The 15,552-nt window shown below is 44.7% G+C and overlaps 1 protein-coding gene across 7 annotated transcripts in view; it reads left to right on the top strand.

Annotated features, from left to right (window-relative positions):
* The window catches only part of hivep1 (HIVEP zinc finger 1), a 326,912-nt gene that overhangs the window by 257,524 nt on the left and 53,836 nt on the right, over window positions 1–15,552 (top strand). The gene's annotated exons all lie outside the window — the stretch shown is intronic.

The raw sequence follows: 15,552 nt of genomic DNA, 5'->3' as shown, positions 1-15,552 counted from the left end.
CTTTTACCTGTAAAGCACCTGCTGGAAGTCAAAATCGATGCTATTTCCTCAGGTGAATGGATGTCCATAGGTGGAGGTGGAACAGCCAACTGTGTGGTGTAATTATCAAGTGATCACTGAAAACACACAGTATTTTTGGAATTTTATTGATTTGCCATCTTATGGATAGTCTGGAGGCATGTCAGAAGTTACAGAGGGACATAGATAGGATGCAAGACTGGGCGGAGGAGTGGCAGATGGACTTCAACCCAGATAAATGCGTAGTGGTCCATTTTGGCAGGTCAAATGGGATGAAGGAGTACAATATTAAAGGAAAGACTGTTAGTACTGTAGAGGATCAGGAGGACCTTGGGGTCCGGGTCCATAGGACTCTAAAATCGGCCCGCAGGTGGAGGAGGTGGTTAAGAAGGCGTATGGTGTGCTGGCCTTTATCAATCGAGGGATTGAGTTTAGGAGTCCGGGGATAATGATGCAACTATATAAGACCCTCGTCAGACCCCACTTGGAGTACTGTGCTCAGTTCTGGTCGCCTCATTACAGGAAGGATGTGGAAATGATTGAAAGGGTGCAGAGGAGATTTACAAGGATGTTGCCTGGATTGAGTGGCATGCCTTATGAGGATAGGCTGAGGGAGCTCGGTCTTTTCTCCTTGGAGAGATGTAGGATGAGAGGAGACCTAATAGAGGTATATAAGATGTTGAGAGGCATAGATCGGGTGGACTCTCAGAGGCTTTTTCCCAGGGTGGAAATGGCTGCTACGAGAGGACACAGGTTTAAGGTGCTGGGGGGTAGATACAGGGGAAATGTTTGGGGGAAGTTTTTCACACAGACGGTGGTGGGCGAGTGGAATCAGCTGCCGTCAGTGGTGGTGGAGGCAAACTCAATAGGGTCTTTTAAGAGACTCCTGGATGAGTACATGGGACTTAATAGGATGGAGGGTTATAGGTAGGCCTAGAAGGTAGGCATATGTTCGGCACAACTTGTGGAGCCGAAGGTCCTGTTTGTGCTGTAGTTTTTTCTATGTTTCTTAACATCAGTGGAAACTTTCTTTATACATTGTATCCAAAGTTTCTATTACTCTTGTACCAAAGGTGGGTGGTGGTGGATAGTTTTCAGATTCAAAGCTGATTTGCAGTGGCTAGTGTTGGGTTCATTACTCTTTTCAATTTTTATAAACAACCTAGCAGCATTATAATGTTTTCAGATGACATGAAACAAAGTTATAAATACTGATGAGACAGTTATCGGCTTCAAAGCAACATAGGCAGGATAGTGAAATGGGCCAAAGCATGGCAGATGAATTGAACAAAGAACAATACAGCACAGGAACAGGACCTTCGGCCCTCCAAGCCCGTGCCGCTCCCTGGTCCAAACTAGACCACTCTTTTGTATCCCTCCATTCCCACTCTGTTCATGTGGCTATCTAGATAAGTCTTAAATGTTCCCAGTGTGTCCGCCTCCACCACCTTGCCTGGCAGCGCATTCCAGGCCCCCACCACCCTCTGTGTAAAATATGTCCTTCTGATATCTGTGTTAAACCTCCCCCCCTTCACCTTGAACCTATGACCCCTCGTGAACGTCACCACCGACCTAGGGAAAAGCTTCCCACCGTTCACCCTATCTATGCCTTTCATAATTTTTTACACCTCTATTAAGTCTCCCCTCATCCTCCGTCTTTCCAGGGAGAACAACCCCAGTTTACCCAATCTCTCCTCATAACTAAGCCCCCCCATACCAGGCAACATCCTGGTAAACCTCCTCTGTACTCTCTCCAAAGCCTCCACGTCCTTCTGGTAGTGTGGTGACCAGAACTGGACGCAGGATTCCAAATGCGGCCGAATCAACATTCTATACATCTGCAACATCAGATCCCAACTTTTATACTCTATGCCCCGTCCTATAAAGGCAAGCATGCCATATGCCTTCTTCACCACCTTCTCCACCTGTGACGTCACCTTCAAGGATCTGTGGACTTGCACACCCAGGTCCCTCTGCGTATCTACACCCTTTATGGTTCTGCCATTTATCATATAGCTCCTCCCTACATTGTTTCTACCAAAATGCATCACTTCGCATTTATCTGGATTGAACTCCATCTGCCATTTCTTTGCCCAAATTTCCAGCCTGTCTATATCCTTCTGTAGCTTCTGACAATGCTCCTCACTATCTGCAAGTCCTGCCAATTTTGTGTCGTCCGCAAACTTACTGATCACCCCAGTTACACCTTCTTCCAGATCATTTATATAAATCACAAACAGCAGAGGTCCCAATACAGAGCCCTGCGGAACACCACTAGTCACAGGCCTCCAGCCGGAAAAAGACCCTTCCACTACCACCCTCTGTCTTCTGTGACCAAGCCAGTTCTCCACCCATCTAGCCACCTCCCCCTTTATCCCATGAGATCCAACCTTTTTCACCAGCCTACCATGAGGGACTTTGTCAAACGAAGTGTGAAGCACGCATTTTGGGAAGACTTAAATGGAAAAACAGTATACTATGGGCACGCTGGCATAGAATCATACAATCTTACAGTGCAGAAGGAAGCCATTCAGCCCATCGAGTCTGCACCAACCACAATCCCACCCAGGCCCTATCCCCATACATTTACTAGCTAGTCCCCCTAGTTAGCACTGCTGCCTCACAGTGCCAAGGACCCGGGTTCAATTCCAACCTTGGGTTTACTGTCCGTGTGGAGTTTGTACATTCTCTCCGTGTCTGGAGGATTACCAGGGATGTGAGGTCTTCAGTTATGAGGAGAGATTAAGAAAATTAAGATTGTCCTCCATGGAACAGAGAAGGTTAACCTAATCAAGGTCATCAAGATGATAAGAGACTTTGGTAGAGTAGCAGATTATGGATATGTGTGGGGGTCACAGGGTAGTTGTCATGGGGGACTTTAACTTTCCAAATATTGATTGGAACCTTTGTAGGTCTATTGGTTCGGATGGGGCAGTTTTTGTGCAGTGTGTGCAGGAGGGTTTCCTGACACAATATGTGGATAGGCCGACAAGAGGTGAGGCCACATTGGATTTGGTACTGGGAAATGAACCGGGCCAAGTGTTAGATTTGGTTGTGGGAGAGCACTTTGGAGATAGTGACCACAATTCGGTGTCTTTTGTTATTGCAATGGAGAGGGATAGGGCCGTACGGCAGGGCAAGGTTTACAATTGGGGGAGAGGTAATTATGATGCGATTAGGCAAGAATTAGGGGGCATAAGTTGGGAACAGAAACTGTCAGGGAAAGGAACTAATGAAAAGTGGAACTTTTTCAAGGAACAAATACTGGGTGTCCTTGATAGGTATGTCCCTGTCAGGCAGGGAGGAAATGGCCGAGTGAGGGAACCATGGTTCACGAAAGAGGTGGAATGTCTTGTGAAAAGGAAGAGGGAAGCTTATGTAGGGATGAGGAAACAAGGTTCAGATGGCTCGATTGAGGGTTACAAGTTAGCAAGGAATGAGCTGAAAAAGGGGCTTAGGAGAGCTAGGAGGGGACATGAGAAGTCCTTGGCGGGTCGGATCAAGGAAAACCCCAAGGCTTTTTACTCTTATGTGAGGAATAAAAGAATGACCAGGGTGAGGTTAGGGCCGGTCAAGGACAGTAGTGGGAACTTGTGTATGGAGTCAGTAGAGATAGGCGAGGTGATGAATGAATACTGTTCTTCAGTGTTCACCAAGGAGAGGGGCCATGTTTTTGAGGAAGAGAAGGTGTTACAGGCTAATAGGCTGGAGGAAATAGATGTTCGGAGGGAGGATGTCCTGGCAGTTTTGAATAAACTGAAGGTCGATAAGTCCCCTGGGCCTGATGAAATATATCCGAGGATTCTTTGGGAGGCAAGGGATGAGATTGCAGAGCCTTTGGCTTTGATCTTTGGGTCCTCGCTGTCCACGGGGATGGTGCCAGAGGACTGGAGAATGGCGAATGTTGTTCCTCTGTTTAAGAAAGGGAATAGAAATGACCCTGGTAATTATAGACCGGTTAGTCTTACTTCGTTGGTTGGTAAATTGATGGAAAAGTTCCTTAGGGATGGGATTTACGACCATTTAGAAAGATGCGGATTAATCCGGGATAGTCAGCACGGATTCGTGAAGGGCAAGTCGTGCCTCACAAATTTGATAGAATTTTTTGAGGAGGTAACTAAGTGTGTTGATGAAGGTAGGGCAGTTGATGTCATATACATGGATTTTAGTCAGGCGTTTGATAAGGTCCCCCATGGTCGGCTTATGATGAAAGTAAGGAGGTGTGGGATAGAGGGAAAGTTGGCCGATTGGATAGGTAACTGGCTGTCTGATCGAATGATGTGAAGATGCCGGCGTTGGACTGGGGTAAGCACAGTAAGAAGTCTCACAACACCAGGTTAAAGTCCAACAGGTTTATTTGGTAGCAAATACCATAAGCTTTCGGAGCAATGCTCCTTCGTCAGATGGAGTGGCCAGACCACTCCATCTGACGAAGGAGCATTGCTCCGAAAGCTTATGGTATTTGCTACCAAATAAACCTGTTGGACTTTAACCTGGTGTTGTGAGACTTCTTACTGTCTGATCGAAGACAGAGGGTGGTGGTGGATGGAAAATTTTCGGATTGGAGGCAGGTTGCTAGCAGAGTGCCACAGGGATCAGTGCTTGGTCCTCTGCTCTTTGTGATTTTTATTAATGACTTAGAGGAGGGGGCTGAAGGGTGGATCAGTAAATTTGCTGATGACACCAAGATTGGTGGAGTAGTGGATGAGGTGGAGGGCTGTTGTAGGCTGCAAAGAGACATAGATAGGATGCAAAGCTGGGCTGAAAAATGGCAAATGGAGTTTAACCCTGATAAATGTGAGGTGATTCATTTTGGTAGGACTAATTTAAATGTGGATTACAGGGTCAAAGGTCGGGTTCTGAAGACTGGAGGAACAGAGAGATCTTGGGGTCCATATCCACAGATCTCTAAAGGTTGCCAGTCAAGCGGATAGAGCTGTGAAGAAGGCCTATAGTGTGTTAGCTTTTATTAACAGGGGGTTGGAGTTTAAGAGCCGTGGGGTTATGCTGCAACTGTACAGGACCTTGGTGAGACCACATTTGGAATATTGTGTGCAGTTCTGGTCACCTCACTATAAGAAGGATGTGGAAGCGCTGGAAAGAGTGCAGAGGAGATTTACCAGGATGCTGCCTGGTTTGGAGGGTAGGTCTTATGAGGAAAGGTTGAGGGAGCTAGGGCTGTTCTCTCTGGAGCGGAGGAGGCTGAGGGGAGACTTAATAGAGGCTTATAAAATGATGAAGGGGATAGATAGAGTGAACGTTCAAAGACTATTTCCTCGGGTGGATGGAGCTATTACAAGGGGGCATAACTATAGGGTTCGTGGTGGGAGATATCATAGAAATCATAGAAACCCTACAGTGCAGAAGGAGGCCATTCGGCCCATCGAGTCTGCACCGACCACAATCCCACCCAGGCCCTACCCCCACCCCCACCCCCACCCCCACCCCCACATATTTACCCGCTAATCTACGCATCTCAGGACTCTAAGGGGCAATTTTTAACCTGGCCAATCAACCTAACCCGCACATCTTTGGACTGTGGGAGGAAACCGGAGCACCCGGAGGAAACCCACGCAGACACGAGGAGAATGTGCAAACTCCACACAGACAGTGACCCGAGCTGGGAATCGAACCTGGGACCCTGGAGCTGTGAAGCAGCAGTGCTAACCACTGTGCTACCGTGCCGCCCAAATAGGAAGGATATAGGAAGGATATCAGAGGTAGGTTCTTTACGCAGAGAGTGGTTGGGGTGTGGAATGGACTGCCTACTGTGATAGTGGAGTCAGACACTTTAGGAACATTTAAGCGGTTATTGGATAGGCACATGGAGCACACCAGGATGATAGGGAGTGGGATAGCTTGATCTTGGTTTCAGATAAAGCTCGGCACAACATCATGGGCCGAAGGGCCTGTTCTGTGCTGTACTGTTCTATGTTCTATGTTCTAGAGTAGCTAGAGAAAATCTTTCCTCCTGGCAAGTGGGTCAATAACCTAGATTTTAAATCATTATCAAAAGATCTAGAAGGGAGATGAGAATTGTTTTATCCCAAAAGGTTTGTTCATGCTGTTGGGAAGGTTTTAAACTAATTTGGTAGGAGGATGGGACATAAAGTAGATGTACAGTTGGGAGCAAGATTCAGTCAAATATGGAAGGAAAACTAGGTCAGTCCAGCAGGCAGAGAAGACGTAGGCATGAGAAGGCACATGGGAGGATTAGATGGCTAAATTGCATATATTGTAATGCAAGGAGCCTGTTTGGTAAGGCAGGTGAACTTACAAATTGATCAACACATGAAAGGAAATATATTGTTTCCATCACTGAGACTTGGTTGAAAGAAGGGCAGGACTGCACAAGCTGTACTTTACCTATGCAATCGGGACGATCTACACCTGAATCCCTTGTGGGCAGGGTTTGCTGGTTTGCTGTTGGGAGGAATTTAAACTAATTCGGCTTCAGGAGGGGATACAGACTGTTAGCAGAAAGGGACACCGCATAATACAGTCAAACAATCAAGTCAGAGGAAAGGTCTGACAAAGGGTCATCTAGACTCAAAACGTTGGCTCTATTCTCTTTCCACAGATGCTGTCAGACCTGCTGAGATTTTCCAGTATTTTCTGGTTATGTTTCAAGTCAGAGGGAGTACAGCTGTATTAAGTTTCAAGAGAATAAAGCCAGGCTGGATGGCCTCTACTTTAATGCCAGGTGTATTACAGATAAAACGGATGAGTTAAGGACGAGGATTGACATGGAATTGTGATATAGTTATCATCATAGATGCACTGTTGAGGGAGGAGCAGGATTGGCTCAATATTCTAGGATATAGAATCTTCAGGTAAGACAGAGGAGGGGATAAAAGAGGAAGAGACATTGCATTATTAGTTAAGGAGTCAGTTACTCCTGTAAGGAGAGATGATATCTTGGAGGAGGCATTAAATGAAGCTTTGTGGGTAGGAATAAAAAAGGGGTAACCACATTGCTAGGTGTCTATTATAGACCCCCAGATAGTCAGCGAGAAATTGAGGAGAAAATATGTGCACAATTCGCAGAGGTGTGTAAAAACAATAACAATAGGGTAATTATATTAGGTGATTTCAACTTTCCCAACATTGATTGGGATAGACATAGCGTCTATCCCAATTAATCCCAAGGGCTTGGATGGAGTGGATTTCTTAAAATGTGTTTAGGAGAATTTTTTAGGTAAATATTTAGAGGGTCCAATAAGAGACGATACAGTGCTGGACCTAATTCTGAGGAATTAAGTCGGACAGGTGGTTGAACTGGTGATGGGGGAGCATTTTAATGAAAGCAACCACAACATAGTACAATCTAAGATTGTTATGGACAAAAAAATAGACAAATTGCAAAGAAAAATTTTGGACTAGGGGAGAGAGGATTTTAATAAGATAAGGCCGGGTCTTGCCAGGGTAGACTGGGAACAGCTACTTGTAGGGAAATCTACAAAAGAGCAGTTGGGGGCATTCAAAAAGGAAATTGGGAGGGTACCAACCCAGTATGTTCCCTCTAGGGTGATAGGAAGGAGTAACAAGCCCGGAGAACTATGGATGACCAGAGGTATTCAAGATACAATGAGAAGGAAAAGAGAGGCTTTTAACAGGTACAAAGGGAGCAAATCAGCGGAGGCATTAGTGGAGTGCAGAATGTGCAGGGTGGAGTTTAAGAAAGCAATTAGGAGGGCAAAGAGGGGATATGGGAAAGCTCTGGCTGGTAAAAGTAGGGAAAATCTCAAGATATTCTGTAAGTATATCAATGGGAAGAGGATAACCAGGGAAAGAGTAGGAACCGATGGGGTAATCTATGGGTGGAGCCAGAGGACATTGATGGAGTGTTGAATTAATACTTCACATCCGTCTTCTCCCAAGAGAATGTGGATGATGGTATGGAACTTGAGAGAGACTGCAAGGTTCTTGAGCAAATTGACAAAAGGAAGGAGATGGTATTGAAGGTGTTGGCAGGCTTTAAAGTGGACAAATCTCCAGGTCCAGATGAATTGTGTCCCAGGCTGCTGTGGGAGTCAAGGGAAGAGATTGCAGGGGCTCTGAACAAAATTCTTAATTCCTATCTGGCCACAGGAAGGATGCCAGAAACTGGAGAACAGTTAACATGGTTCCGCAATTTAAGAATGGTCATAGAGATAAGCCAGGGAACTACAGACCGGTGAGCCTCACGTCAGCGGTAGGGAAACTATTGGAGAGAATTCTGAAGGAGAGAATCTATCTACACTTGGAGAGGCAAGTTTTGATCACGAATAGTCAGCATAGCTTTGTAAGAGGGAGGTAATGCTGAACAAATTTGATTGAATTTTTTGAGGAGGTGACCAGTCGTGTAGATGAGGGAGTGCGGTTGATATAGTTTACATGGATTTCAGTAAAGCCTTTGACAAGGTCCCAGATGGGAGAGTTATATAGAAGGCAGATGTACAAGGTAATTTGAGGAGGTGGATTCAAAATTGGCTCAGCTTTAGGAGACAGAAGGTGATGACAAGAGATAGCTTTAGTAACTGGAAGCCAGTGACATACAATAGTGATCTGTGCTGGGTCCCCTATTATTTATCATTTATATAAACAACACAGATGACATAGATGAGGTAGGATTAATAAGTTTGCGGATGTCACAAAGGTTGGCTGGGTGGTTAACAATGAGTTTGAGTGGCTTGGACTACAGGAAGATATTAACAGGATGGTCAAATGGGCAGTTAAGTGGCAGATGGAATTTAAAAAGTGGGAGGTGATACGGTTTGGAAGGAGTAATTTGACAAGGAAATAATCAATGAACAGCATGACACTAGGGGGTTCTGAGGAATAAAAGCACCTTGGTGTGTTTGTCCATAGATCTCTGAAAGCGGAAGGGCATGTTAGTGGAGTGGTGAAAAATACATATGGGATACTTGCCTTTATCAATCAAGACATAGATTACAAAAGCAGGGAAGTCATGTTGGAGTTGTATAAAACTTTGCTGAGGCCACAGCTGGAGTACTGTGTAGGAAGGATGTTCATAGGAAGGATGTGATTGCACTGGAGAGAGTGCAGAGAAGATTCACCAGAATGTTACCTCGGATGGAACATTTAAGTTATGAAGACAGGTTGGATAGGTTTGGGTTGTTTTCATTGGAGCAGAGAAGGCTGAGGGGTGACCTGATCAAGATGTACAAGATTGAGGGGCATGGACATTGTGGATAAGGGGCAGCTCTTCTTCTTAATTGAACGGTCAGTCACGAGGGGACAAGTTCAAGGTGAGGGGGAAGAAGGTTTAGCAGGGATGTGAAGAAAAATCTTTTTACCCAGAGGGTGGTGACAGTCTGGGATGCGCTGCCTGTAAGGGAGGTGGAGGTTGGTTGCCTCACACATTTCAAAAAGTACCTGGATGAGCACTTGGTACATCATAACATTCAAGGCTATGGGCCCAGTGCTGGTAAATGGGATTAGGTAAGTAGTTTACATGATTTTCACGTGTCGGTGCAGACATGGTGGGCTGAAGGACCTCTTCTGCACTGTGTGATTCTGTGACTGGCATCTCAATATTCCAGGGTACAGAAGTTTCAGGCATGATAAAGAACAAAGATGGGGGGGAATGTAAGAGATAAAAGAGACCATCACTGCAGTAACGTCATAAGCCTGAAATATTAACTCTTCCTATCTCCACTGTTGCTGCCTGATTTGCTGAGTACTTTATAACATTTTCTATTTTTATTACACTAACTTGTAATGAGTTGTCTACTTGGACACCTGATTCCTGTTTATCCACAATTCCTAATCTCTTATCTTTTTAAATATCGTTTGTATTTATATTTATTTGATCCAAAGTGAATGACGTCTCATTTCCTCAATTTTAAACTCTGTCTGGTACTGTTTAACCCACTCCACCCAATTTGATAGAGGGGTGGAATTTTAAAAACACAGTGGGCGGATTAAAAGACCCAAAATTGGCAGTGTGTCAGGAAGCCAACCGCAACCTGCCAACTTCTGCATTTAACTACAGCATATATGACTGAATGTGTGAAATCTCCTCAAGAAATTGTGTTACCAATTTAAATACTGAAGTTTTTGCATTTAACTCTTGCGTGCATGTGTTTCCCAGACTTTGTGGAATTTGAAATGAAAGCAAGGCAACCCACTACAAGGGAATCAAGGGTTATGGGGGGCAGACTGGAAAGTGAAGCTAAGACCAAATTCAGATCGGCTATCTTATTGAATGGCAGAGCAGGCTCAAGCGGCCAAATGGACTATTCTTATTAATGCTCTTATGTTCTTAAGAGGACTTTGGGAATTGAGGAGGTTGAACAATGATGGGGGTAAAGATTCTGTAATTACTCCACCCTGCTCCTGATTCCTTGCCTAAATGAAATGGTACTCATTCTGATAGTTTGCTTTTACTACTTAAGAGGTGATTTCCCAATACTTTGGAGTTTTGTGCACCTGCATTCCCATTTGTCAAACATCAGTTCAACATGAGTCTTTTTTTTCGCTGACAACACCTGGGCATCAGCAGAGTTTGGGGCAGGCTAATCATGTCCTTGCTGTGACTACTGAGATACTCTTGGCCAACATTCTCTGGCTTTGGAGCCCTTGATTGTCCTGCCAAAATTTCTCCCAGCTGTATTTGTACAGGAGTAAACTCAATCATCAGACAGGAGACATCATGAAGGGCTTTGACTGGTGGTGGTAGGAGAATAGGGGTGGTGGGATTTGGACCAACAGATGAGAACTGAAAGGATTTCAAGCAGATCCATCTTTCCCCTCAATGCCCTGCTAATATTAAGCTGGAGAGTACTTTGCTGCATATCAGCGGGGTGCTGAAGGACCAAGACTGGGGTTCCATGAATCCTGTTTAAGATACCATTCAAAGTATGTAGACTATTGGCGAGGGCCAACATGCGCTTGCTTGATTGTCTCATTTAATGCTCCATGCCTATGGCCACTCTTTCCTCTTCTCAACTGCTCTTAAGGCTCATCATCTGCATCAATCTGGGCAGAGCATTCTCCAGAGATCTTCACCTCTCCCTCTACCTCTTGCTCGTTTGTGAAGTGCAAGGCATGATGTGAAGTTACAACTTTGTCTTGGCAGTCTTACTGAGGTGTGTGTATCTGAGCTGATGGGTTGCCTCCATAAGTCTTGTGACAGAGCATTCTCAGAATGAATGACCTCTGAGTTTTCATCCTCCTGCACCAACTGCAGATAGACACTTGACATGCCTGTGAAAATGAAGGACATGGTTTAGAGCTGTCAGGTTACGAAGATGTGATGTCAACTTTTTGAATATTATCATATTTCACTGGCTGTGGACATTTAGTCAGTATGAGGCAGTATGGCATACTAAGTGACCGAGCAACAGTAACCACACATTTGGAAGGCCCCCATCTCTGATCTCCCAACATGCCGAGACTCACCTTGTCTCTGATGCCGCCTTCTCTGCAGCTATCAGTATAGCGATGGTTGGAGGGCCACATCCAGGTCTCTGCCTTTCTCTGGTTTTCTGTGCTGTCTTCTCCAGCAAAGAAGGTGAGAAGAGACCTATGAGTGAGAGTAATAGAATGCACTGAGTGGATGGACCACATCTGTTGAGGATCACTGTATGGCATATGTGTGTCATTGTATTAAGAAGAGGGTGAGATGAAGTGATGGATGGTTAGATGAAGGTTTGAAGAAGTGCACAGACAGAGAGGGATGGGTGCACCTACAAGACAAGATGGTATAAGGAGTAATGTACAAAACAGGCTTGGGAAGGCAGAGAGAGGAGAAGGATTTGTTGTTGCACGTACATCGGGATGTACTCGAATATGCCATTCTGTTCACCTGTTCTGACCTGAACCTCTTCTGCCACTCCACTCCAGCAGTTAATCTCCTGTGCAATCTCCAATCAGGTTTCTTTGTTCTTTAAGGCAAGCATCTTCCTCCAGTTTGCAAAGAAGAGAACCTCCCTGCTCGTTCTTGCAGATCACAGCATCATCTTTAGAGAGGTATCATTAAAGTGAGATACTGCCTTGCAACATTGAGAATCCATTGATGCAGTTTCCTCCTCTGTTCAAACAGCTGGACAGATTTCATGTTCTCAGAGTTCCTTTCAATTGAAGTAGACTTATGTAAGTCATCATGCCCACTTGTACTATTTGGTTCAAGAATCTAGAGGTCAGATGCTAATGCAGTGGTAGTCTTCCAGTCTCCCCACCCTTTCTTTCTCCTACTTTCTCACCCACCTGCATTCCCCCTTTCCCCCACCTCTATCCATTTATGCCCTTAACTAATCTAGCTTGTTTCTGTGTGCAACACCATAAGAGACGTGCAAATATGTCGGTGGGAATTTTGCCTATTGCTAACATAAGAGTAGGTTCTGGTTGGTTGCTTTTTGATTTATTGACTCAGAAGCAAGCATTTTATGATTTTCTGAACCTTCCCATTTCCCCACAATGTACATGCAGATCTAAAGCTCTAAAATAAATGCTGCAAATATTAAGCTATATTTTGTAGAAAGTAGCTTCAGAAATAGACATGAACTATTTTAAATTAAATTATTTGTTAAATTGTTCTCATTCTATATTTTCAGCTGCTCAGTCTGCACTGATCTATCTTAGATAAACAACTGTAAAGGAACCCACCACACAAGACCACACAATGGTTAGCACTGCTGCCTCACAGCGTCCTGGGTTCAATTCCGGCCTTGGTGACTATCTGTGTGGAGTTTGCACGTTCTCCCCATTCCTGCATGGGTTTCTTCCCGCAGTCTAAAGGTGTGCAGATTAGGTGGATCGGCCATGCTAAATTGTCCCTTAGTGTCTCAAGATGTGTAGGTTACGGAGGTTAGCTGGATAAATACGTGGAGTTATGAGGATAGGGCTGTTTTGGAGAGTCGGTGCAGGCATGATAGGCTGACTGGCACTATAGGTATTCTATGATACCATAAAAACATTCATTTAGTGGAGAAAATTGGATGGATTCCTCTGCAGATGATGCTCTGACTCACTCAATTTTCCAATATTTTTCATGCTCTGGTGCACTGGATCTTGATGTGGAGATACCGGCGTTGGACTGGGGTTAACACAGTAAGAAGATCGATATGCGCGATCTTCTTGGAGATCTCGATATGCGCGATCTTCTTGGTGATCTTATTGATTCAGATCTTTAATGACTCAGAAGCAAGCATTTTATGATTTTCTGAACCTTCCTATCTCCATTTCCCCACAATGTACATGCAGATCTAAAGCTCTAAAATAAATGCTGCAAATATCAAGCTTTATTTTGTAGAAAGTAGCTTCTTACTGTACTGGAGCTTCCCCAGACATGTTTTCAGTTGCAATAGAATTATGTTTTTACTTTATATTAGTGTATCTGCTAATTTAAGCCAAAGGTCCTATATCCAGCAGCTGGTAGGCAGAAAAATAATTCTTTGTTGCAACCTCTGGGTTCTTATTACCTCTCCAGATATTTGGGGAGGTTAAGATACACTACAAACTTCAGAAGGGGCAAAATCTGCTTAGTGGAGTAATGAACACTGAAAGAAACAACATCCCTCGAAAAAAAAGTGTGGTTCAAAGAACAAAAGAACAAAGAAAATTACAGTGCAGGAACAGGCCCTTCAGCCCTCCAAGCTTGCACCGACCATGCTGCCCGACTGAACTAAAACCTCCTACCCTTCTGGGGACCATTTCCTTCTATTCCCATCCTAGTCTTGTATTGTCCAGACGCCCCTAAAAAGTCACTATCGTATCTGCTTCCCGTCGTTCCAGTGAGAACAAACCAAGTTTCTCCAAACTCTCCTCATAGCTAATGCCCTCCATACCAGGCAACATCCTGGTAAATCTTTTCTGCATCCCCTCCAAAGCCTCCATATCCTTCTGGTAGTGTGGCGACCAGAATTGAACACTGTCTTCCAAGTGCGGCCTCACTAAGGTTCTATAAAGCTGCAACATGACTTGCCAATTTTTAAACTCAGTGCCCCGGCCGATGAAGGCAAGCATGCCGTATGCCTTTTTGACTACCTTCTCCACCTGCATTGTCACTTTCAGTGACCTGTGTACTTGTGCACCCAGATCCCTTTGCCTATCAATACTCTTAAGGGTTCTGCCATTTACTGTATATTTCCTATCTGTATTAGAACTTCCAAAATGCATTATCTCACATTTGTCCGGGTTAAACTCCATCTGCCATCTCTCCGTCCAAGTCTCCAACTGATCTATATCCTGCTGTATCCTCTGATGGTCCTCATCGCTATCTGCAAATCCACCAACCTTTATGTCGTCCACAAACTTACTAATCAAACCAGTTACATTTTCCTCCAAATCATTTATATATATATATTACAAACAGCAACGGTGCTAGCACTGATCCCTGAGGAACGCCACTTGTCACAGCCCTCCATTCAGAAACGCACCCTTCCACTGCTACCCTCTGTCTTCTTTAACCGAGCCAGTTTTATATCCACCTTGCCAGCTCACTTCTGATCCCATGCGACTTCACCTTCTGCACCAGTCTGCCATGAGGGACTTTGTCAAAGGCCTTACTGAAGTCCATGTAGACAACATCCACTGCCCTACCCTCATCAATCTTTGTCACTTCCTTGAAAAACTCGATCAAGTTAGTGAGACATGACCTCCTCTTCACAAAACCATGTTGCCTCTCACTAATACATCCACTTATTTCCAAGTGGGAATAAATCCTGACTCGAAGAATCCTCTCCAATAATTTCCTTACCACTGATGTAGGGCTCACCGGCCTATAATTACCTGGATTATTCTTGCTACCCTTCTTAAACAAAGGAACAACATTGGCTATTCTCCAATCCTCTGGGACCTCCCCTATATGTGGAGATGCCGGCGTTGGACTGGGGTAAACACAGTAAGAAGTTTAACAACACCAGGTTAAAGTCCAACAGGTTTATTTGGTAGCAAAAGCCACACAAGCTTTCGAAGCTCTAAGCCCCTTCTTCAGGTGAGTGGGAATTCTGTTCACAAACAGAGCTTATACAGACACAGACTCAATTTACATGGATAATGGTTGGAATGCAAATACTTACAACTAATCCAGTCTTTAAGAAACAAAACAATGGGAGTGGAGAGAGCATCAAGACAGGCTAAAAAGATGTGTATTGTCTCCAGACAAGACAGCCAGTGAAACTCTGCAGGTCCACGCAACTGTGGGAGTTACAAATAGTGTGACATGAACCCAATATCCCGGTTGAGGCCGTCCTTGTGTGTGCGGAACTTGGCTATCAGTTTCTGCTCAGCGACTCTGCGCTGTCGTGCGGCCTTCGCGACACACGACAGCGCAGAGTCGCTGAGCAGAAACTGATAGCCAAGTTCCGCACACACAAGGACGGCCTCAACCGGGATATTGGGTTCATGTCACATTATTTGTAACTCCCACAGTTGCGTGGACCTGCAGAGTTTCACTGGCTGTCTTGTCTGGAGACAATACACATCTTTTTAGCCTGTCTTGATGCTCTCTCCACTCCCATTGTTTTGTTTCTTAAAGACTGGATTAGTTGTAAGTATTTGCATTCCAACCATTATCCATGTAAATTG

The sequence above is a fragment of the Mustelus asterias genome, chromosome 2 (genome assembly GCF_964213995.1).
Source record: "Mustelus asterias chromosome 2, sMusAst1.hap1.1, whole genome shotgun sequence".
Taxonomy (NCBI): Eukaryota; Metazoa; Chordata; class Chondrichthyes; order Carcharhiniformes; family Triakidae; genus Mustelus; species Mustelus asterias.
Note: the sequence above shows the minus strand (reverse complement) of the source record. Positions and strands in the feature narration are given on the sequence as shown.